The sequence below is a fragment of the Camelus dromedarius genome, chromosome 6, assembly GCF_036321535.1.
Source record: "Camelus dromedarius isolate mCamDro1 chromosome 6, mCamDro1.pat, whole genome shotgun sequence".
NCBI classification, from domain to species: domain Eukaryota; kingdom Metazoa; phylum Chordata; class Mammalia; order Artiodactyla; family Camelidae; genus Camelus; species Camelus dromedarius.
The window spans coordinates 36,926,967-36,952,849 of NC_087441.1; the positions used below are offsets into that span (position 1 = coordinate 36,926,967).

A 25,883-nucleotide genomic window follows, 5' to 3' on the forward strand; every position below is an offset into this window, starting at 1 on the left:
TACAAATACACATGTGTGTGCATGAGTGTGTACGGATGATGAGCAAGTGTACACATTAAACAGGGTTTTACAAATGAGAAGTACTGAGAATCGATATTCTTAAAATGAAATATTAAGGTGGGTCAGCACCTTGATACAGTACACTCTGAGGCGATGTTCTCCCATTTCCTATTTTATTACTGATGCTCCTAGATCCAGGTTCCTACTTCATTTGGAGATTTACAAAGAAAGATATACAATCATGTTATGTTTGTAACATAAATGGGCCTCTTTTAATTCCATACCTCTTTTCCCCATCATTTCAGCACTAGCAAAGTAAGAAAGTTAACACAAGAGCTACTCTCCTATTTCCAAATTAAAAATGGTCCTAAGTCAGGTTTGAGTAACAATGGTGGGCTCTCTTACTAAGAAGTACTAAGCAAAGGTTTCAAGACACATGTACAATCTACTTATTTCCTTTGAACTGTATTAGATCTAGAATTAAGAAGTATCTGCCCAGGTCACAGAGGATTTTTTTCTCTACAATCAGGAACAGTCAGTTATCTCTCTGGGTACTATCCTATGACCAGGCTCCACAGGGCTGAGAGGTCCAAGGTACTTACTCTCTCGGGAGGGATGGATACCATGCACAAGGACAGATCACAGTAGTACTCACCACAGGAAGCAAGTGGAGGCTCTGGCTATCACTGTGAACACACAGCCCTCATCTCCAATCGCAGAAGAGGCCACAGGCACCATCTGTGAGTCAGGGACATCATCTGAACAAAAGAAAGGCCAATCCCTCACTTTTCTTATGATTCATATAGGCTGTAACATTTCAGTCGGTTAAAGCAATTTAATATCTCACTTCTAATAAAATTAATTGAAGCAAAAAAGAGAAAGGAAAAGGAGAAGAAGGAAGAAGAAGAGAAGAATTTCTCTAGATGTAAATTTAATATTTTTTCCAAAGCATTGTAACAATTAAAATATATTTCTTTGTCGTTTGTAGTGGGGCATGAGTTCTCCCACATCCCCCTTCAGACATCCTGCAAATGGCACTGGAGTTTGCTAAGAACATGGAATACTTTAATTCTCGATTGAGAGAACACTCCTCCTAAGGGCACTGAACGGAGACATCAGTAAAGGTACTTCAGTCTTCCTTAAGTACTGATGCCTGCATTGCTCTCATTTGCGTCTTCTTTGGAGGCCTATTTCTAAGTACCACTGAGGATGATGGTGTTTGTTTTTCCAAAGCATCTTGATACTTTTGCTTCTTATAGTTGCTTCTTTATAAAACTTAGATGATAAGACTTTACAGAAGTGATGTCACCCTTTCAAGAGAAGGCAGCTGTTCCACAATAAAGGAATACTGCCCCCCAATGTGCATTTCTGTAGGACTCCATATATATTTTGCTACACTTCAATGCATTCATAACTTAAAGCCAAGCCTGTTTAAAGTTCACATTAAGATAAACTTGGTGGCCAGGAAACATTGAATACTATGATATAACATTTAAAATGAGCTACCAATAGTCATAACTTTTTAATACATTTTATTAGAACACTGAGAAATTCTGGTTACAAAAATGCATTCTGTAGCTCCTGGAAATATAATACCCCCATGGACTAAAGGAAGGCAAATTTGCAAGGAAAAGGTTGCTTCCAGTGCTTGCAAAATAATTGCTAGCTCAAGCCTGAAACATAAATTTTAAAAGATGATGTATTTAAGTGGTCAGGAATCCACAGATGATCCATAAAATGTACTGACACAACAGAGCATAGAACTTATGGTTCAAATGAGAGGGATAAAAACTATAAGGAGGAAGGGGAATAAAGAAGGAAAAGAACATATGAGATTCACAGAAATGTTCAGAATTACAGAAGCTAAACTTGCAAACTGTAAATCTAGGTTGTGTTCCTAAGCACACTCCTTAGTCAGTGTCCAAATAGGTCTTATGACTGTTGCCTCAATCCCCCTTTTCCTAGTCTCAAAAAATTCCTTCTAATTACAGCCTTTACCACCATGCTAAATAGCTGGCATGTCTTTCTCTTCAGAGTTAACATTCTCCATGTGATTGTAAACACTGCCTCCCTTTTAGTTGCCCCTTACCAAGCTATTTAATTCTTTCAATCATCTCTTCTAGAAGTAATCCTGGCAGTTGCCTAACCACTATTATTACTCTCTGTACTTCTTCTATTTGACTATAATTTTCTGGTAATGAGATTCCCCCAAACAGAATATTTATTATTCCAATTGTAATTGTGTCTCTTCCCCGTGAAGAGGTACAGCTCTCTCCTGCAAAGTAATGGGATGCTTCCATAGATGGCTCTAAAATTATAATAACATTCCTGTGTCCATCACATTTCAGCCTCATTTCCAATTGTTTTTTTCTCTATTACCATAGGTCTTTTTGACAATACTATTTCCAGGTTATTCTTTCCCTAGAGGACCTTGTTTTTAATTATTTTTCAACACACATGAGCCTCCTCCTTTTCACAAAGAATTCATCTTCTTGTTCCATGCCCATATTTCTTTTGTCATAAGAATACCATGTTCAGATTTGCTTTGTGCTCAGCAGTGCACACATCTGAAGACTGTATCTGATGATATAACACCTTTCACCATTTCTGTTTGATACTGAACATAATTGTAAAGGCTTTAAGTGGTCTCAAATCCCTCCTAATTTCCATTTGAAGGTTCCTTCCTTAACCAGAAAAATCATTCAGATGAATAAATACAGTTAAAAAACAAATCAAGAGATTACAAAATACAAGCTCAAGAATGAACATTTATGCTTGCTGGTTTGCTAACTGGAGCCCATAAGAGGGCAGGGGGACACCAAAGAAGGAGGCGAACCACTCCAGGTTGGCAGGTGGCAGTTCTAACAAGCAAGGAAACTTACATACAATGCTTGTCTTGGGCAGCAGCAAGATTAGTAGCTCACTGCACTCACCAGCCAGAATCTTAACACTTTATATAGAGGCCTTCACTAGGTTCAGTCATGTACACCATCCAGATGGTCTCAACAACACGTTGCTCACTCATGGCTGTGTCCTTGGAAAAGCTCCCACTGTGGGAACAGTGGGCAGAAGGTGTACATTGCGCATTCTAAGGACAGGGGAGGGAGTAAAAGGCCGCTGACTACCTGGGTCCAGTTTGTAGGGCTACCAGCAGTCACGTCCTCTGCATGACCTCCTCCAACACTCCACCCTCTCGAGACCCGGCTCTTACAACCTCACGTACTCCTCTCTTTCACAATGTGCCCTGAGCAGTCAGCAAGGGGTGTCACTGGCATAGAGGCAGCCCATTTGGCTGCTGTCGGCTGCACTGGAGGCAGATGCCTCAGCAGCAGTAGAGGCCCACGCAAGAGAAAACACAGATCAAGATAGTGATTCCCAAAATAAGTAACACTTTTACCACCAAGAGTCCCATGATCTGCATCACTGAAGACCCCTCGACTGGGGGTCTGATCTCTCAGAGTGTTCACTTGTGTCCTCGTTGATTTAATAAAGATGATACATTAGCAAACTCATCAAGTATGAACATGCAACATTCTGTCTGGATAATGACATAGGCACCTCCTTGCAAGGCAGTAATAATGTCCAAGGCAATCCTATTTTGAAAGACATCTTTTCTCATTAGAGACGTTTCAGTGTTCAGTGAAGATAGGTTTTTCCAGCTATCATCTAAAACTTGCTGAGTGAATTTAGTAAAGGCTTCTACGTGTGCTAAAATGTCCCCCAGGCCAATGAGGGGAACAAAGACAGCAGCCTAACGGTTATACCAGTGGAGAACGGAATATGACCACCTGGCATTGAGGTGGGCAACTTCAGGAACTTGACCAGGTTGTGCATACTACACATCTTGCCCACGGGAAGCAGCACTGTCAGGCGTGAGGTGATACACTGGGGGCAGGATATGTCATACCAGGATTTCCACCTTTTCCCCCTTTCAATGGTACATGCTCCATTCCAAGTACAGTGGGTTTCAACAGGTCTGACATGCAGCAAGACAACAGTATCCCAGTGAAGACTGAGTAGTATCTCCTCACCCAGGGGTGCAAAGTAGCTCACCCATCTTGGTGGGATGTCCCATTAAAAACTGCAGTGGATAATGCATTTCCCAGGCATGACGAGACTAGCTGTTCATCCAAGCCATAGGGTTCATTCCTTTAGAACAGCCTAACTGTCAGTGCAGAGGGTTAACAAACAAGACTCTTGAGTGATCACCAGCCAATGGGCTCTGAGTTCAGACCACTGGATACCACAGTCTATTCGTTTCCATCCAGACGGTGTCAGCGGTGGGCAGAATAGGGACCACAGTCTGTGTAGGTTGGTTGCCCCAATTCTCCATCTATATACCAGGCCTCAGGGGAACTTTCTCCATTCCCTTTCTATGGGTTGCATGGGCTACCATAGGAATACGGGTGGGGGCATTTAGAGGATCTACATTCTCCACAGGGCCTAGTAGCACCTACATATCTAGAGACAGCAGGCTGGTAGACAAGGTAATCCTCTGCTGCAAACAGACATGTCACTTAATCAAACTGGGAGTTTGAGCCATGGCAGAAATAGATTGATGGACCATATTTTCAATCCATCCCTTGACCAGAAGGGAGTTCCTACTATGATACGCTGTTGCTTCGTGAGAGGCTTTACCTGGAAAAGTGCTGTATACACAGCTAGGAGCTATTGATTTTTTGGACTATAAGAAGTTTCCCCTTGGGACCAAAATCCTAAGGGTATTCTCTCCTTTTGTTCTCTCAGCCAAGATGTCCAACCCATATGTTCCAGAGTCACAGGTAACCCTGCTTGGGAGATGTCCAGAGGTTTAATCTGCTTCACTAGTGTTTTTGCCTTCTCAAAGGTGTCTTATTGCTCTGATCTCCAGTCTCACATCTGCCTTTTCTTTACCAGGCAGAAATGGAAGTACTATGCCAGGTGGGGTATAAAAGTCCTCCAACCCCCCCCCAAAATCCTAACAAAGCCTGCACCTCTTTCATGCACTTAGGGATTGGTTAGATTTGTACATTGTCGGTCAAAGCTTCTGGGACAACACACATCTCATCCGACCAAACGACTCCCAAAAACTTTATGGAAGTGGCTGGACCTTAAACTTTTATGGCTTCACTGCCCATGCTCTCCCTCGTAGGGGTTCCAACAAAATCTGCAGAGTGTCCTGCAGTAGAGGCAAGTTTCGTATGTTAACACTATAGCATCAATGTCATGAGCCCATTTTACTGATGCTGGAAAAAAGAACAGGGACAGGTGCTGGACTACCATCCCATGCTGCACGGTGCATGTAGCCTTAAAAAAAACTTGAAAGGTCCATTGTTGCCCCTCCCACATGAAGGAAAGTTGATCTCGTGATTCAGTGGCCAGGGGTATACTGAAAAAGCATTTGTGAATACTCCTAGGACCGTGGCCAAGGTATTCAAGGTGGTGGCAATGTTGAGCATGGCCACATGGATGGGGGCACCACTTTGTTCAATTCTAGACAGTCCATGGCTATTTACTAGTCATTCTGGGCTGTTGAAAGTGGGCATACAATACCCACTCAGTTCTTGGATAGTTTTTCCTATTTCCTATGCCCCTCAAGCAAATTATATCGTTTGACAATTACGACTCTTTGTGGGGCAGTAGGCTTATTGGTTCCCATTTGGTGTTGCCCTTCAGCGCTAGTTTGATTACTGTAACCTTGAGGTGGAATTCACCAGTAGAGGGTTGCGGAGTTTGACTTTGTAGGATATTAATATCAAATATGTTCCCTAGTATTGAGCAGGTCAAACTTTGTATTCTCATGGGGAAGAATGCACAATTTGTAGTGCCAAAGGAACTTCCTGACCATAACTATTTGCCCTCCATAACCATCAAAGGAACTGAGGGTGCCAGGAAACTTCAGAAGGTTTGGTGTATCTTTTCAGGTGGGATACTGGAAGCAAGGAGATTAAACCACATTTGCCTTCAGGCTATTACCAGACCCTTTACAGTCAACTGGGACAGCCTTTTGGTTTTCTGATCTTCCTCTCCATCTCAGTCTTCCCCGTGGCCTGGTACCTGTTCCTGAGACTTGTCAGTTTCCCCCAGATGAGCAATATATAACAATTATAAAAATTATAAATGTCTTGTCCCACAACTGGAGTCAGCATGAGTATCAGCTTCCCAAGCCAGGTGCTGGGGGTGCGTCCCAAACTGGAGTACCTTGGTTTTCATTCCTGCAGTGAATGTGGCCCACTTAGGGCTTTCAAAGGCAGGGGAGTAGACTGCCTGTCTCATTCCCAACTCTCTAAGAATTTGTTGCACCACTTTATAGATTTCCAAGGTTCCATGTACCCAGGAAAATCCTCCTTATTGAGGCCAAGACTCCCTGCAGACTAGGATAGTCCAACATATACGGGAGTAAGTTCTCTGAACCCACTATATACCATGCAGGTGCTGCCTGAAGGCAAGGTGTGTGGTGACTTTGCTCATTTTCCCTGTCTTCTGCCTGGTCAGAGAAATCTCATTGCCCTCTCATATTCCTTGGATATAACAACCATGTCTGGATTTTTTCCCTGGTCTTTGGCTGGAACTTGGTAGCTCTTGTAATAAGCTCAGCAGGAGTATATTCTCTCATCAGAAATGTTTCCGGAGTTGGAGGCTGTGCCCAGGGCTAGGGTTGTTGTCACTATGCTTCTACTTTTCTTTGTTTTAGGGGTCAGACAGCATGAGATATTTCACCCATTTCATTGTCAATCCTCACAGCATCCTCCTCTTCATTCTCCTCAGCTCCCCCAGGAATTCCACCTCTTACCATTCCAATCAGGCTTCATCAAAAGCTCTCAGACCTTAATCTGCCCCCACCAGCTTGTGCCCTCCTAGCTTTACAAAAGGGCACATTAAGGTCTCCAAGTCATTATCCTGCTTCCCACCTTGTCTGCCAGCCCGAAGCTAGCGGGGCAGTGGATACACACATGTCCTTCTCTAACCTCAGCTCTTCTTCCAACTCTCTAACTCAAGCTTTAGCCTCTAATTGGGCATTGGTAACTAGATGAACTGCCCACTATAGAGGCCAGCCCTCTACAGCAGCCATTCATTTCCCTTCTTTGCCACCATGTGTTCTGTGCAATTCCTCAAACAACCACATTAGACCAGCTGGTATTTTCAGGATGTCCCCGTACTCATGCAGTGGTCCAAAGGCATCTAACACATGGACCAACTCACCCCACAAAGAGGCCAATGTCCAACTCAGGATTTCTCCCTGATGTCTCTTTCTCAGGGCCCATTTCTTCAGTGTCCTGGCTAGCTTGCCAATTATTGGTTTGCAAACTTGCCCCCATACACGGAAGACAAGAAGAGACTGAAGAAAGAGGTAGATCATTACAAATTGGTATGTTACGGACTTAATAAGCAAGGGAACTTACTTAAGAGGCTTGTCTTGGGCAGTTGCTAGATGAATAGATCTCCATATCCACCAGCCAGAATCTTAAAAGTTTACAGAGAGGCCTTAACTGGGCTCAGTCATATATACCACGTAGAGGTCTCAACAACATCTTACTCTCTCAAGGCTACATCCTTGGAACAGCTCCCACATGGCAATGGTGGTAGAATGTAGAATGTGGGGGCAATGACAGGAGAGAGGATGAGGCACCTTCTAGTCCCCAGGTCCAGTTTGCAGGTCACCTCACAGTTTTCTCAATGACTTCCTCCAACAATGCTTTATACCTGGAAGGTAAGTAATCACTGTTTAATAAGGAAGAACAATCTTTTACCTCCCTTTTATTTACAAAATGCTTCACAAAGGAAGTGGAATTGTAAACAGTCTGAATAAACAAGAAGGGATATGTTTATATGACACTGAAAAACAATTTTTAAGTAATCAGAAAACAATACAGAGGAATGCTAATGTTTCTTTAAAGTCTAGGTGAAGTAAAGCAATGTAAAAGTCACAGACACCCAGCTTATCTTTCAGCTCTGCAGATAACTGAAAGTAAATCTTTAATGAGCCAATTTTTGAGTGTTAGTTTCTTCATGGATAAAATAGATATAATATTACCAACTTCACAAGATGCTGGGAGGAACAGGAAATAATGTAGACAAAGGAATATATACAAGGCACAGCATACATCAATAAGATATTATATGTTTGATTAACATAAAAAAAATCTACTGCATTGAGACTCCTATCATCATCATTTGCTTTTGTTGCTATTCTACTAAGATGAATCTAGGACTGTTAATTTTATATTCTTCATTTGCCCTATCACTTTGTTTTCAAAAATTTGTCTAATATCTGTAGCCACAACTTTAGAAGTAAAACTTTGGAGGTTAAAGAGCTTTTAGTTGTACTGTAGCCTGTAATTTATATTATATTAATTTATATTAGATTATATCTAAATAAATATAAATATAATGTCATATTACCTATCACATATTTTTCCCAGCAAAATTCCTTCTTAATGCTCGAGTGTCATGTTTAAATTACTTAATTCTTATTCTGAAAGACTTTGATGGTACATGTGTATCTCACAGTAACCGTTTCTAATTGCTCATATTCTTTTAAATCATGTCTGTAGCCCAGAAAATCTTAATTATAACACCACTCGGTTATTATTTCAATTTCAGCCATGTGATCTTTCATAGATAAGTTCATTTCTCTTAGCCTGGGGAATATAAAGATAGATAGATAGATAGATAGATAGATAGATAGATAGATAGATAGATAGATAGATAGATAGATAGAAAGAAAGAATCAATGCTATAACAAGTGTTCATTAAATGGCACCTATACTGAGTTTTTCATTTAAACTTTCCAAGGCATAATCCGGGTCACCTGTGTTTTAAAAATAAAGCATCTGATGATTTTTGTCCTTCACATGCTCTCTTGCATCTACATATTCATTTTGATTCCCACTGTCATCCTTCATCTGGACCCTCATCCCCAAATGTCCGAGTGATGATATCAATGGGCTCCCATCTGTTCTCTAGGCTTCCAGCCTCTTTCTCATCAGATCAAAGTCCTGACAAAATAACTCTCCTAAAATATTTTATACCACATAACCCTCCTTCAAACAGTCACTGGTTTCCCTTAGCCCAGAGCAAAATTACCAAAATACATTCCACAGAATACCCAACCCACAAGATGCTCCTTAGAAACAAGGTTCTGAGAACATATGGAAAACACTGTACACTTTTCTTCTACTTGAAAAGTCACAGTGAAAGTCAGTACACCAAAGTCTCCAAAAATGTTAACCCATTACTTTCTAAAACTTTTGACATCAGAATCCATCTTTATATAAGATCTCCAATTTGCACATCTAATTTGTATTTCTGATAGGCTAAGATTAATCTGTCCAGCATCCAAACCATTAGCAAACTATCAGTCTCATCTCATGAATACATCCTAAAACTAATCAATCACTTCTTACAAAATACACTGAAAACATGGAAGTCCAAATAATCACCATCATGCTCCTGCACAATCAGTTCTCAGATTCTCATTCACAAGTCTTGCTTAGGTGGTGTTCACTTTAACTTGAGATATGGGAATACCTGTCATGTAATATGTTGTTCTCACTCTCTGGGCTTAGGCAAAAGTTTAAGTGAGAGGCAATTTAATCTATTGCAAACAGATCGCCATATTGTATTTCCCACCCTAGCCTAATAATTTGCTTAAAACCCCTAAAATGTCATATATATTGCCATCTTCTCATCTCTTTTTACCCTCTTTCTACTCACTAAAATCAACCTTTAGTTAATGTTAGGGCTTCTTCTTTTTCCAAGGGCCAGTTCAATATTACCTCTTCTATGATGACTATTCATTTGAGTTTGTCACTTTGTATTTCTTCCTGTACCACTTACCAGGCTCTTAGACAATGACAGATTCTCCAAACACAGTACTAGTGCTTCACACCTTTCTGTTGTGCCCAAGGCAGACATCACTGGTCACTCTTGGTACTCTTCCTGGCTAAGCCATTGGGTGGAGTCCTTTTAATACAGCTCCACAGACAACTATTACCAACCAATCACTGTTGAAGCAGGATGTTTCAGATCCTCTATTTCAGATCCTTGAATTTTTAATAGAACTTCTACAGGTATATCCCATCAAGATAAATTAAAAGAAGTCAGAGGGCATATACCAGTTCTTTTTACATCCTCAATACCTAAGACAAACTAGGCCTCAGTAATGTTTGGTGATTTTTACTACAGTGGATTGACTTTTAGTGCCTTGTTTTCCTGCTATTTTGTCAATTAGCCTCTTGTAGCAAACACATAAGAAGATTCTAATGTATTTTTAATGCTTTAAGTCTTAGGTTGGCAGTTGATGATGATATCATTTTTAAACATTTTGTATGTCTGAAATATTTCATAATTGAAAATAACAATAATGTGATGAAGAACAGAATCCCAAAGAGTAGAAATTCTTATCATAGTACATGGAGACACAGAAGATCTGCAGGCATGGGAGAGACACACATATTCAAATAAAACAAATGGGAGTCCAGGTGCACTTTGTTTAAGAAAAGAAAGTAAGAAGCACGTGTCTGGATCATACAAAATGATATTCACAGGGGCAGAATTAAACTCCTCATCCTTTCTTGGTCCAGTTTCACTGTGATATAAAATTAGAAGGCCCCATGCTTAGGTCATCCAAAATTCAGTTCACTGCCCCTGTTGAGGGTGCTAATATTGTTGAAAAGTACGAACCCAACAGAAATTCAATGAAAATATGTTACAAAAACAAACATAAAGTCCCACCATTTTCTTGTTCAGGAATTAGAAGATCATCTAGTTGATTTCTTGTAGTTTTCTTCAATGTCTTATTCATATCCCAGCCTAGAACAGTGCCTTTTTATACACCCACAAAAACGTACTTACTATTTGTTGATTTATATATTTTTTTAAAAGAATATTTTCCTAGTAGATTAATTTATCATTGAAAGATTTTTCCACTGTGTACTTAAGGTTGGGACTTATGTATACTTTTATGTATCCCTCATCATTAGCCCTAAAAGATTCTTTATTTGTAGAATGAAAAGATTGAATGAGGAAATCTGATTTTATTCAAGCTATGACATTCATAAGTCTATGAAAAGTGTCCCCCCCAAATGAGCCAATCAGAAAGCTTAGAGTCTCAAGTAGAATTAAATTGGTCTTGCATTCAGTTATCCTGAATGATAAGTATTCTTTTGTAAACACTTGAAAAGAATCACTTGGTCTATTTATTCATTTATTCAGAAAAGATTTATTGAATGCCTACTAAGTAAACTGCTGGTATTGGGTGCATTGTGGCAGCAAAAATTATGACCTAAAATTCACTAAAAATTAGCTTTAGAAAGAAATATAAAAATCAGAGGTTGTCCTAGATAATCTCTCCTTGGAATGTGGACAGTTCCTTCAAGTCCTGCTGATCTGATTCTTTACATATACTCTGAACTCACTGCCATGCTTTCCCTCTTTTACATGGTGTGTGTGTGTGTGTATGGTGGGGTGGGAGGTGGGGTAGGAGGCAGTGGTGTTTGAGATTTCTGTTTGCTCAGTCTTTTTTAATATTTAACTGCTTTTTTTTTTTTTTCAGTGGTAGGGGCAGGGGCAGTAATTAGCTTATTCAGTCTTAACTCCATATTTTATGGATACTTAGTTTCTGGTCTTGGTCCCCGACATGCTTGCTTAGCCTGATGCTTCTTAAGACCCAGGTTAACAACTGATGAGTAACCCAGACATTAAATTTTATGAAATCAGAGAAAAGAGAAGGGAGTCCCTATGGGGGTGGTGGTAAAGGGGAAGGTTACAGGGAGGTTCACGAGGGAAGATACAGATAGTGGGCATTTGCAGGGTAGGTAGATAATTAGCAATTAAAAGCTAAAGATACCTCAGATGTACAAGAGTGCTGATCTAAAGCAGGTAGACAATCTGATCAATGAGGTAAGTTAGGGGATTTGAAGAGACCAATGTACTGGAGGGATATATTTGAGTATTTGAGAAACAAGGGATAAAGGCTTGAAGCAACTCACTTCCATCCTAATTAATATAGCCAAAGGTAGGCACATGCTGGAAAGACATCCTGCATAGATGGTAAAATAGGCTCAGGATGCCTAGGCCTCTCCTCTCTCAAACAGCGAAAAGAACAGATAGAACAACCTCTTGTGCTCCACTCCATCCCCTTCCTGAGCTCCAAGAAGGAGTGGTAAAGAAGAAAAAAACCTCTCTTGGGAAAAATAGTCCACAAAACCAATACAAGAATTCAACTCAATATAAGAATATCTGGGTAGAATTTAACTTTCTTTGCTTACAGAGCTTATTCAAACTATTTTCTCCTTTTGCATGTTTTAAAAAGACTCTCAATTGCTTAGTAAATGCTTTTGACACAAACTGCTACCCTTCTTTCCTTTTATTCTCTCCCACACAGACTGCATCTATTAATTTTGACATTTATTATAAGAATCCCACTACATTTCAATTATGTGCATTAAAGTACAATGTATTTTCTCCATTACTCTCCCTTGCTTATGTTCCTAACTTTTTTTTTATTAGTGTACAAAACTCTGTTCAAGACAGATCATTTTCCTACCTTAACCCATTATTTTAATTTTCAGGTTAAAATCACCAGCCAGTACTGGTGAATTCTGCTTTATAAATAAATTATATTTATAATACATATATGTAATTATACACATATTCATTTGCTTTAATATTTAAAAATCACTTAAAATATGCCATTTGACTTTTACAGTATTGATGCTAGAGCAAATATTTGAACTAATAAATAACTTTTCCAGATTTGGAAAACAAAGTATGTTTTTTATGCTTTTGAAAAATCATCAGTTTACTTGCTTCCTAAATTAGACAATTTGTTATACAAAAAGCTTGTTGAAACACTAACGATACACCTATCTATAAGAATTTCAGACACTACCAAGGAAGTACAGACCAATGAATCTTACTTTCATACTAGAAAAGCTGGTTGGATTCATAATAAATGTAAATTCAGTGTATGCTAAACATGCATAATCTCTAGAGGAAAAAAAAACATGGCCAGAAATCAGGTCTGACTACTTTGAGACGTAAAATATGCATGTTAAAAACAAGTAGATGTGATTTATTTAGTTCCAAAAACCCTTTAATACCTGACTTTGATCTTGTTGTTTCTATTTATCTTTGGATACCTCAGTAACTAGCATTTGTTGGGTGCTCAAAAGATGACTATAACATTGAATAGACCACACCAATAAAAATGCACATCAGAAATGTAGAGATGGTTGTTTTTGCATAGACAAAGAACTGAATTGTAAAGAGATAGAAATGTGGAGAAAAACAGTTGGGTCAACAGGGATCAGAATTCCCTAAGTAACCAGGATGAAACTAAATAGAGTAAACTCCTTAAGTTTGCAGAATATATGCTTTTGGGGATAGTAAAATACCAGACCAATGGGGAAAAGGTACAAATATATTTTGCTTTGTGCATGTGAAATAAAGTGGCAGGTGAGTTTCAATGTAAGCAAAAATCATATAAACCACACACAATGAAAGTTTGAGTTATCCATTATGACCCAGTGTTCGTTAAATGCATGATTTGTTGTATTCATTGTACCAACGTTGGGACTCTTGGAGAGCTTTATTGTTATTTAAAATACTTCAGTGTGGGCCTTGAAGATAATTAGCTTGTAAGGAAAAATAAGCACAAACTCCTGGGCACAGCTTAGACAACGTCAGTAATTATACTCTGAAAGCTACTATAAATTTGTTGTAAGACTTTTCTTCAAAAAGGATAACCAAATATAGTGTTATCACCAGAGGGAAGGGTCCAAAAATGTAAGTTATCCTCAAGAAATTCATTAAAAATCAACAGAGAAAAACATTCACCGCTATAGAAATCCTTGATGCCTCCATACCTGGAACAAAAGATCAAGCCGATAGATGCCTGGTAAAATCCATATGACAACAGCATATCACAGTTCTCCAGAGAAACAGAGCCAATGGGACACATACACACACACGCGCGCATGCACACGCATTTATTGTAAGCAATCAACTCACGCAATTGTAGGGGCTAGCAAGTCTCAAATCTGCAGGGCAGGCTGGCAGCCTGGAAACTCAAGCTGTTGTAGTCTAAAGGCAGAATTCCTGCTTCTCTGGGAAATCTCAGAAGTTTTTGCTTTTAAGGCTTCAACTGATTGGATGAAGCCCACACACATTTTAGAGAACAATCTTTACTTAAAGTCAACTGACTGTAAATGTTAATCACATCTCCAAAATACTTGCACAGCAACATCTAGACTAGTGTTAAACGACTGGGCACCACAGCTTCACCAAGCTGACACATAAAACTAACCACCACAGGCAGCAAAAATAGTTAAGGGTTTACTGTAGGAAGACAAGCAAAATGGAAATGGAAACTTTGGAAAGGTAAAGCTGTTTCGTGTCAGTTTCGACATGATTTTGCAGAACTTTATACCTACAATTCTAGGAAATTGCTACTATATAAGAGATCTATCAGACAAGAAAGATATCCTAAAACACTGATTGGTGATGAATCTAGGATCAATGACTTTCAATCAGCTTTGCTTTTACTACACAAAAGCAATTACTAACACAACAGGATAAATAAGAATAATTCTGAAGAAAATTTGTAGTAAAGATGGTATTCATTTAAAGTAAGAATGAATATATTGATATTCTCAAGACCACTGTGCTCTGTTTTCTTGTAATAGCTGTGATTGAAAGGAGTAATTTTAAGCCTCTGTTATAATCAACAGGATCTCTTGACACCTATGGCTCTATCCATCACCTCATGCAAAGAGGGGTTCTCAAAACAGGCAAAACTGCTCTGTCAAAGGATATGAGGTCTATGGCTCTATTTCCCACTGCCATTTTTATTATATTCACTTAATTTCCATTGTCTCAATTTACATTTGAAATTACTTTGTTAACTTAATTTTCTAAATCAGCTATCAGAGGTACCATAGCTTTCTTTCTCCAGAGTTTCAATAAAGTCTTGACTCCAAACTCTGATTTACAAGTTTCTGGACTGTCCCTGTTTTAACAGCTAATTTTCAGCTCTTGAGTACGTGACAGGTTCTCTCAAGTTCACCTGACTCCCAGTCCTGGCCCCAAATGACCTTGTCTTTCCTACTTCCATCCACGCAACTTTATAACATAGTTGATTGTCACTTATCTTAATGCAGTTTATCTAGCTATCCTCCATCAATCCCTTTATTGGTTGTTTCCTACAGAGCTTGCCACTGCTGGAAGGTATTCTATGTAAAATAAACAAGCTGTTTTCTCAGTACTATGCATTACCTCCCATGCCTCATCCAGAGTAGGTATTACATTTTTCTTCAAGATGCCATGTGTCCACAGGAACTATTTTTCTGATCTTTTCCCTAATTACCTTCTTGTGCAAAACAAATACTGGATGCTTCTACAAGGTCTTAAATGATTTCTCTGAATTATTCTGGAAACTGTATCATCCAACACAGCCCAATAGAAATAGCCTTTGACTCCTGGAAATCTGGATCAATCATGGTCCAGTTACAGATCCTTGGTGATTTAATTTCACTGAACATAAATTTAAAAATAGATGCAAAAATACTTTTGTGACTGTCTCACAGTGCCATTTATCCATTCAACAAATATTTAATACAAGAGATATTTGGTGAACAGCTGTCCTAGATGTTGTCCCAGAAGTTAAAAATAGAAGGTAAACAAGATAAAGTCCCTATCCTCAGGGATCATACCCAGTGACAGAAGACATACATGTAAACAAACCAAAAATCCATGCTGTTATATTAACAAGAGATTGCAATAAATACTGTGCAGGGAATAGTCACTGTTCTGTAACAGAGAGGTCTGCAGAGAGGAGAAAGTTCTCCTTTAGATTGCTTGGGTAGGAAATGCCTCTCAGGAGTTCTTTTCAGGCTTACAACTGAAGGAGAAGAGGTATCCAAGAATGTTGAGAGGAAAAGAATATTTTAAGCAAAGAATACAGAAGGTCAAAAGTAAAAAGAAACCTGAAAAGAGACCAGCAAGGAGACAGTGGCCAAGATAAAGCCTGATAGGTAGGCAGGGGCCAAATCATATGGGAGTTTGCAAAGAGTTTTTAAGTTAAACTAAATTATTTAATCAAGGAAGCAACAGGATACAATTAATATTTTTAAAAGATTATGCTGACAGTTGTATATAAAATAAAATGAAGGAAAACAAAGTAAGACCAGCTGAGAAGCTACAAGCATTAGTCCAAGTGAAAAATCATGGTGGTTTTCTCCAGTATGGTGGCAGTAAAGGTAAGAGAGAAATCTATTTTGAGATATAATTTGGTGAGTAGAACAAAGATCATTAAGCCTGATTCTGCGGACTGTAAACTACACAAGGGTCTCACATCTAAAAGGACACCACTGACTTTGTAGATATAAAAGTGCTATTATGTTTCCATCAATGAGAACTGCTGATGGATTGGATGAACAGGAGAAACTGGAAAGTAGGATCAATAAAGGGTCATATGTTTCTGTTTGAAATATTATGTGAAAGCTATTGCCTATAAGTAAAACTGGGAATATCACAGATAAATAATTTTAGGAGTGGGAGAGACATTAAGTAACATTTTTAATAAGTTAAGTTTGGGATGCCTATTAGACATACATGTTGGTGGTTGAATGTTTGAGCCTGCAGCTCAGGTCAGAAATCAAGGTTTAAGATACAAATGTGAGGTGAGAGTTATCAGTTTAGAAATTTGTATTCAAACAATGAAACTGGCTTAGTTCACTTCAGGAGAGCACAGGAAGAAAATTGGTGGAATGCTCAAGCAATCAGTGGTAGGGATAACTGGAGGAGGACACAGTTAAAGAGACTGAAAAGTTTGCCAATTAGGTAGGAAGAGAGGACAAAATCACTTCAGGAGAAAGTCATTTTATAGAAGCCCCAAAAAGAAAGTTTGTTTCCAAAATGAGGGAGTAGTTGGCTGAGTTAAACACCCCTAAAAAGTCAAGCGAGATGCAGACAGAGAAATGTCTTTTATTTCATAAAATGAAAATTGATACTTGCTGCACTGTGGCAGTGAAACAGATGGAAAGTAGCCAGACTGGAGTGGGTGAAAGAGTAAATAGGAGTCAGGTATACAGTTTTGCCTTGAAAAACAGCAGAGAAGTAGAATGGCGGCTAAGAGAGGATGTGAGGTCAAAGGAGGGATTTTGAAGTTAAAACAGGAAATACTAGGGTATGAGAGTACAAGTGAAGGAACTTGACCTTGACAGAGGCAAGGATATCTCTTCAATTATAAAAGGAGAAAATACAAAAGAGGATGGGTGAAGATGAAGAAAAGTTTGTTGACCTGGTGACAGGAGAATGAAGCATTTGTAGTCTGCTTTTATGTGGTTAATGAGGTCTGAGGTAGGCCATCAGCTTAGAATGTGGGGAGTATACAATGTGTAGGAAGGCTAAGAGAAAAGACATGGTTTTAAACTAGTTCTTTCAAAGAACGGTAAAACCGAAGTATTGCTAGGCATTATTAAGTGTGGCTTAGGTTTGTAGTAATTAAAGTAAAACTAGTTATTTGAGGTGGGTGATATTTTCCCCAGAAGTCCCTTGTGGGCATGGAAAAGAGGTGACTGGAACAAATAAAGACAGGGCTTTGACAAGTGCATATGAAAGGAGGAGAGACGGGGAAAGTTATTGAGAGTATTCATAAGGAGGTAATGGTAAAAATGAAATATAGAAACTAAATTGAATGTGGAAGGAAGTGAGAGGGAGAGGGAGGCGATAATTCTATGTAAATAGAATTTGCATGCGGCATCATTCCAAGAGATGATATTTTGAATTGGAAAAGGAATGTAGAAGACACAAAGACCAGACTGAAAGAGGAAAAAATAGAAGTAAACTAAACAAAATCCTAGCAGCAGAGCTGAAGCTCCTGGTTCTGGCCTGGAAAGCAGTTTTCTGAGTGGCGGTAGTGAGGCAGCATGACTGCAGAGAGAAATGGGAGCAGAGTTGATTCCGGATGGTAGTAAAGCAGTTGGGTAGCAATGAGGGCTACCCTGAGATGATGAAGATTGGAGGTCGTCAGTTTAAAGTGGCACAATGTACTCAAAAGTGTGGTATTTTCTCAGGAAGTGTTCAATGTTCAAGATACTGGAACAAACAAGTCAATTTGATAAAATATTGAGGATCTGTAGGGCAGATGTGATGAGACAGCAAACACTAAGTAAATATAAATGATTAGCATTATTTTCACTCTCATCTCCATTTTTGACAACTTAGGAATTCCTTGAAAGAGTGCAGGATAGAGTCTCCTGCTTCCAACTATAAGTCATAGTCACCTTCTCTAGCACTTCTTTTTGATCCTGCTTCTCTCAGGCACCAAGTTCAGTAAATGTATTTCACAGTTGAAAAAGCACTGTTTCTTCCATAACTATCAGCCTAATTTGCTTTTGGTTAGCAAAACTGGATGTTTCCTGGCAGAAAATACAAATTTTAAAGTAGTCATATCTTTTCTCAACAGTTTAAATATAGACTTAAATGCAATATAATAATATTTTTGGAACAGTTATATGGCAGTTTCCTCACATAGTCAAAGTCTAAAAAATCATGTTCATCCCCTACAATCTCGTCCACCAAATTCTGTAATAGCAGAACTAAAGGGCACCCTAGGTAGCCTAAAAGCTGTAGTTGAAAAACCACAAAAGTTAAGCACTAATTTACACAGCAGGCAGTAAGCTCATGAAACTTATCCCTCCCAACTGGTGGGATAAGCCAAAAATACCACTTTCTATAAATTTTTAGATGATAAATTCATAATAGGTTATTAAAGAAACTAGAATGTTGGGTATGTAATTCTAACTTTTCTGAAGTTTAAACTATGAGGAACAAAAGCAATTTCTGCCCCCACAAAAATTCTTATACCAATCAAAGAAAAAGTGTTGGACTAAATAAACCATGGACTTAACGAACTGGTTCAGTTCCCTCTTTTCTGATAATACTTTACTTTATGAATACATGAAAAGAAAAATACACACCCATGAATATTAATTACATTATGGAAAATGCCACCACTTTGTTTTGACACTCCCTTTTGAGATAGTTTAAATTATATCCATAGCATATCTGTAAAGAAAAGGACACATATCATTACTTTTAATAAAATAAAAATTGTTGACAAAAGAATGTGGGTTAGTGAACTTGGCATAGATCAGAAGCAAGAGATGATAATCTTTAAGATTTTTTTTCACACCTGAGAAAATCATGTTATCTAGACTTTTAAATATAGAAAGAGAGGAAGTTACAACATATGTTGAAAATATGATTGCAGAAGACTGTTGGCAACATGATAAATTGAGTGGATGTAATTCCATATCCTACTTCAAGCAAAAAGTATGCTGTATATGATGTAACAAACAAAAGTTAATACATAGCCAGGAAAAAAATAAAGGAAAACACAAACAGACCATAAATTAAAAGGAAATGTAAACCAAGAGCCCATGGGTGTAAACAGTCCCCACAGTGGTCCGTTGGCTTCCTGGAACCTTATATTGCACAACTCACTAGCACTGAGTTCTAATGCTCATTCAGGGACAGAATATGACTTCAGGCTCTGCAAAGCAAGAAATAAGAATAGATTATCTTTTTATGTGCCTGTTGGCCATATGTATTTTCTCTTTGGAAAATGTTTATTCAGTTCTTCTGCCCATTTCTTAATGGGTTATTGCTTCTTGACGCTGAGTTTTACAAGCTGTTGATATATGTTGGATATTCATCATTTATCAGTTATATTATTTGCAAATATTTTCTCCCATCCAGTAGGTTATCTTCTCATTTTGTCAATGGTTTCCTTTGCTGTGCAAAAGCCTTAAAGTTTAATTAAGTCCAATTTGTTTATTTTTGCTTTTATTTCTGTTACTTTAGGGGAAGAATCCAAAAAAATGTTGCTTTGATTTACGTCAGAGGGTTCTTGCCTATGTTTTCTAGTTTTATAGTATCCAATCTTATAGTTAGGTCTTTAATCCATTTTGAGTTCATTTTTTGTATATGATGTTAGAGAATGTTCTAATTTCATTCTTTTACATACAGCTGTTCAGTTTTCCCAGCACCACTTATTGAAGAGACTGCCTTTTCTCCATTATATATTCAGCCCCATTTGTTGTAGACTAACTGATCATAAGCGTATGGGTTTATTTCTGGGCTCTCTATTCTGTTCCATTGATCCATGTGTCCATTTTTGTATGCCAGTACCATACTTTTTTTGGGGAATTGCAAGTCTAAACCACAATGAGATATCACCTCACACCTGTCAGAATGGCTATCATCAAAAAGAACAAAGCTAATGAATGTTGGCAAGGATGTGGAGAAAAGGGAGCCCTCATACACTGTTGGTGAGAATGAAATTGGTGCTGCCACTGTGGAAAACGTATGGAAGTTTCTCAAAAAACTAAAAACAGACTTACCATATAGTCCAGCAATCTCACTCCTGTATATATATCAAAAAAAAAACTGATTAAAAAGATACATGCACCCCAATGTTTACAGCAAAATCATTTACAATTGCAAAGATATAGAAGCAATCTAAATGCCCATCAATACGATTGGATAAAGAAGATGTGGTAATATATACACAATGGAACACTACTCAGCCATACAAAATAATAAAATTTTGCCATCTGCAACAACATGGATGGACTTGGAGGGCATTATGCTAGGTGAAATAAGCCAGGCAGAAATTAATACTATATATCACTTATATGTGGAATCAAAAAAATATAATAAACTAGTGAATATAACAAAAAAAGAAGCAGATTTACAGATATTGAGAACAAACCAGTGGTTACCAGTGGGGAGGCAGGGGCAATACTGGGGTGGGGAGTGGGAGGTACAAACTATTGGGTGTGAGAGAGGCTATAAGGATGTACTGTGCAACACAGGGAATATAGCCAGTATTCTGTAATAACTGGAAATGGAGTCTAACCTTTAAAAACTGTATAAAAATAAAAAAGAAAGAATAGATATCTGCTACATAAATAAATTTTAAAATATAAGAACAAATCTCTGTAAAGGCTATTTTTTTAATCATCATCTGAACACTCAAATTAACATATACAATAGCCAGCATCCCTTCAAAAACTATTAATAAAATGGGACCAAAAGCTATAAAATATACATTTTATAACTATATATAATGCATTACATTTATATTTCCCATACACATCAGCAAACAGAAAAATTAAATTGGTGAAAAAGAAAGACATCATTTCACTGCATTAAAAAATATCAAATTCTAAGTAATAAAACCCACCAAAATCCACAAAATATACATTTATCAATAGAAATGAAAGACCTAAATAAAGCAGTAATATGCATGTTCTTTATTAGGTAACTCATTGTCATAACATGTTAGATTTTCCCAAATGGATCTATAGATTTATCACTATCCCAAGCAACATATCAAGGGATTTGTTATGGAAATAAACAGATTCTAAAATGGATATGGAAATGCAAAGGCCAAAGAAGAGCCAAGACATTTTTAAAGAAGAGCAAAGTGAATTTTCTCTTCCAGTTAGTAAGACAATTTGAAATCTTCAGCAATCCACATCAAAGAAAGATAAACAGACTGATTAAACAGAACAGAAGGCACAGACAGTATCCAGTCCAGAACCTCTTCAGTGTAGATGTGAATCCCTCATTTATGGCAAAGATGCCTCCCAAGCGCAATATACTAAGATTGATCTTTTTAGTAAACAGTGTTGGGTTGCTGGATTTATAAAAACAAATTTGAGCCTTTCTTATATCATGCACAAAAATTAACTCTGGATGGGTTGTAGTTGTAAATGTGACAAGCAATATAGTGATATCTCTAAATGACTTTGCAATAGAGAAATATTTCTTAAGCAGGACACAAATGTACTAATTATAAAGGGAAAGATTGACACACTGGTCTATATTAAAATTTAAATGAAGAACTGCTTATCAAATGATAACATTAAGAGAGTGAGAAAACAAGCATCAGGGTAGAACAAGATACGTGCAACATCCATGATTAATAAAGAGTTTACATTCAGAACATTATAAAGAACTTGCACAAATTATTATATAAATTAATAAGGAAAAACAAAGATAACAAATTTTTTAAATAGGTAAGATAGTTGAATAAGCATATGATAAAAAGGACATTCAAATTGTGAATACACACAGTGAAAGATGCTATAACTCACGAACAGTCAGAAATTTGTAGATACTGACAGGCATATGTAGAAAAACAAGATTATACTGTATAGCACAGGGAAATATATACAAGATGTTGTGGTAGCTCACAGTGAAAAAGAATATGACAATGAATATATGTATGCTCATGTATAACTGAAAAATTGTGCTCTACTCTGGAAATTGACACAACATTGTAAACTGACTATAACTCAATTAAAAAAAACCACACACAATGGGATAACACTACACAGACCAAATTGGCCAAACTTATACAGACTGGCAATATGAAATACTGTTAATGGTTTGAAGAAATGGAAATAACGATCATCATAATGGAAGTTTAATAAAAACACTTTGAAAACCACTTATTCTTTAGATTAGCTTTAGGTTTACAGGAAAAAAAAAAACTGAATACAGAAAATACAGAAAGGTACTCCATAACTAAACTTTTTAGTTCATTTGGTTGTCTTATACCATTAGCTAAGCCCAATGTATATTGAACACTAATTATAATAAATGGGATCTTTGTCTTGTTCTTGACTTTAAAGGAAGTGTTTCTAATCTCTCATGATCATATTTTCTGTGGGTCTCTGATAGCTATATCTCACCTTAAAATCATTCTTTATCAAACTAAGGGGATATCCAGTTTAGTTTTACTTTGCTAGAAATTCACATTAAGAATTCGTGTTTTATTTTCTTTTTTACTTTTTCCAGAGTGATTATATGGTTTTCCTCTCAATAAAATTTTATGAGTACATTGTCTTAATAAATTTCCTAAGTTGAATTATTTTTGCATTTGCAAGGTACACACAAGTCATGATGTATTATTAGTCATGATATTGCTTTACTACATTGCTGGATTCTATTTGCTAGTTTTTTGTTTGTTTGTTTGTGTTTTGTTTTGTTTAGAATCTTTCATCTGTTAGTGGAATTAGCCTATAGTTTTATTTATTTTTTTAAGAAATTGTCTTCATTGTACCATAACAGCAAGTGATTCCCTTTCTAGGAAGCCTGTTTTTACCAATCTATCTTTGGGTTTTATTTTTATCCTTAATATTTTGACATTTCACCACATTTCATCAGGATCTGTTTTCTTTAATTCATTTTACTGCATGTTCAAGACTTTTCACCAAAAATATGTATATTTTCTGTTATTCAAAATGATCTTTCATCATTCCTTCAATTATTTTTCTCTTTTTAACCTGTTTTCTATACATTGTTAAGTAATGTATGCACATCTTAATTTTTACTTACACGTTTTAACCTATTTATCCTTTAGTATTGCATTCTGTGAAAATCTTTTTGTTATCTTCCAACCCATCTTTAACCTTATTCATTTCATCTTTTGAAAGTTTTAAAATTCAGCTCTCATTTTTAATTTCGAAGAATTTTAGGGATGCAAAGTTCTCCCAAATCTATCTGAAATCATTTACTCTGCTTAGCTGAAAATAGTCTCCTCTTTGCTACACTAATCTTGTCTCTCAGAAATTCATTCTTCTTTTTATTGATTTTGATATCACTATTTGATATGTTTTGTTTCACTCAAATCATGGTAATTGTTTACTGCTTGCTTATCTTTCCATTGAAGACTTCCTGTAGGCTTTATGTGAATATAGTTCCCTTCATGATAGGCTGTCTATGATGGTCTGGAGGAGGGGACATGATTTACTGTGCTAGGGTTATTTGTATTTTTTCTTCAGCCTCAGGAAAGGTCATTTTTGTAGGTCAGTAACTATTCATTGCCTTGCTCTAACTCTCTGAATCTATTACAAAAATTCATTGATTTGGTCTCATTGCAAATACCTTGTGTGTCTGGGATATAGAACAATCGGAGGAAAAAGAAACAATCAACACACCTAACTGCTCCAAATGCAGTTCCACAATTACCATCATAAAGATTCTTCCTGCATCCCCTTCTGCACTTTATATTTACACTGAGAAAGCTGTTCTCCTTAAAGCAATTCCTCCTTTGGTACAGTTTCCCCCGTAAGTACCTTTAGCCATTTGTCCTCCTTTGCTCTAATCAGGCTAATTTCTGCCTTTCAAGAATTCCTAAGAATATCTGATATAATGATGGAATCGATTTTTTTATCAGCATAATGAAGTATTAGTATTTTCTTTTCAGCTCAAGAAATTTGGGGCAAAAGTAGAGATAAATGCACTTAGTCTATAATCTTGTTCCAAGTCTTACTAAATTTTTGGTACTTCATTGATGTGGATCCAATGGCTTTTTATTTATCAGTGACATTTTAAAATGTCCATACTATCTGTAAATGGCATTTGTTTATTACGGCTATTCCTTTTATTCCTTGATTTCACATTCTGTCTTTGACCACTGAATTATTGTGTGCTTTAATCATCATGTAGAAACTATCAGCCACAAGACTCTTGTAAACTCTAAATAAAACCATAATGCTTTAAAAAAAATCCCAAACACTGAAGGAGTTTCAATCTCTTTTCAAGGAAGGTCACCCTATAAAAACTATATAGCCTTTGGGTAAGTCTCAGACACTCTTTCTGGAATCTTGAGATACTGAAAATTCTCAAATATGCATCTTTGTAGAGAATAGATATACAGGGTATGCAATTACACAGAATATTTATTTCTCAATATGTATGAGAAAATAACTATTTTGTTATTTCAAAGATTAATTTCAACAAGCAAGTTATATTTCCAGGAAATCTATACTTTACTGATATATTATGCCAAATATTAAACCTATCACTTCCATTCTTTTTACCACAGAAGAGTGGTACCATGTTAAGTTATAGGGGACTAGTCTACCATTCCAAAACTCCAAGTTGAGTTGCTTGATCTATATTCAGAAAGCATATTAAGAAATCTGTAATATTAATATAGAACATGACATTCTAGATTAGAAGTGTTTTCTTAAAATAATAGATTTACATGTAGATTTTTAAATCAAGTTTCTATACTGAAAGTAGTAAATATGGAATTCATATCATGAAATTCTGCACACAGTAGAGATAATATTAAATTATTAACGTTTTTAAATTAAAAATATTTTAAATTTAGAATAAAAATGGAAACAATTTGTAGGCATCAAGCCAAAGAGATTTTAATTAATTGTGGGCTTCACTCAGAAAATCAAGGGCTATCTTTTTTTTGTAAAATCTTGAATGTATGTTTAGACAGTGTCTCACTGCGTTTGGTATCCTGCATTATAGTTCTGCTTACTAGCGATATAACCTCAGGAGGATTACTTATCTTAAATAGTATATGCTTCATATGTCATACTATGAGAATTAAATCAGATAAAACATGTTAGGCACAAGCAGTTCACATGATTTAATAAGAAAAAAACAAACAACCCAATCCAAAAATGGGCAAAAGACCTAAACAAGCAATTCTCCAAGGAAGAAATACAAATGATCAATAGGCACATGAAAAAAAGCTCAATATCACTAACTATCAGAGAAATGCAAATCAAAACTATGATGAGGTATCACCTCACACCAGTCAGAATGGCCATCATGCAAAAGTCCACAAATGACAAATGCTGGAGAGGCTGTGGAGAAAAGGGAACCCTCCCACACTGCTGGTGGGAATGCAGTTCGGTGCAGCCACTGTGGAAAACAGCATGGAGATTCCTCAAAAGACTAGGAATAGACTTACCATATGACCCAGGAATCCCACTCCTGGGCATATATCCAGAAGGAACCCTACTTCAAAATGACACCTGCACCGCAATGTTCATAGCAGCGCTATTTACAATAGC

General features: G+C 37.0%; 1 long non-coding RNA gene across 1 annotated transcript in view; it reads right to left on the reverse strand.

Annotated features, from left to right (window-relative positions):
• Nucleotides 1–676: 676 nt before the first annotated feature.
• LOC105088353 (uncharacterized) overlaps nucleotides 677–25,883 on the reverse strand; it is an 88,420-nt gene continuing 63,213 nt past the window's right edge. Inside the window, exons 2-3 of the long non-coding RNA XR_837082.3 lie at nucleotides 7,383–7,683; nucleotides 677–758 (exon numbers count right to left, since the gene is read on the reverse strand). This is a non-coding gene — a long non-coding RNA (uncharacterized LOC105088353). The remainder of the gene's footprint in view (nucleotides 759–7,382; nucleotides 7,684–25,883) is intronic.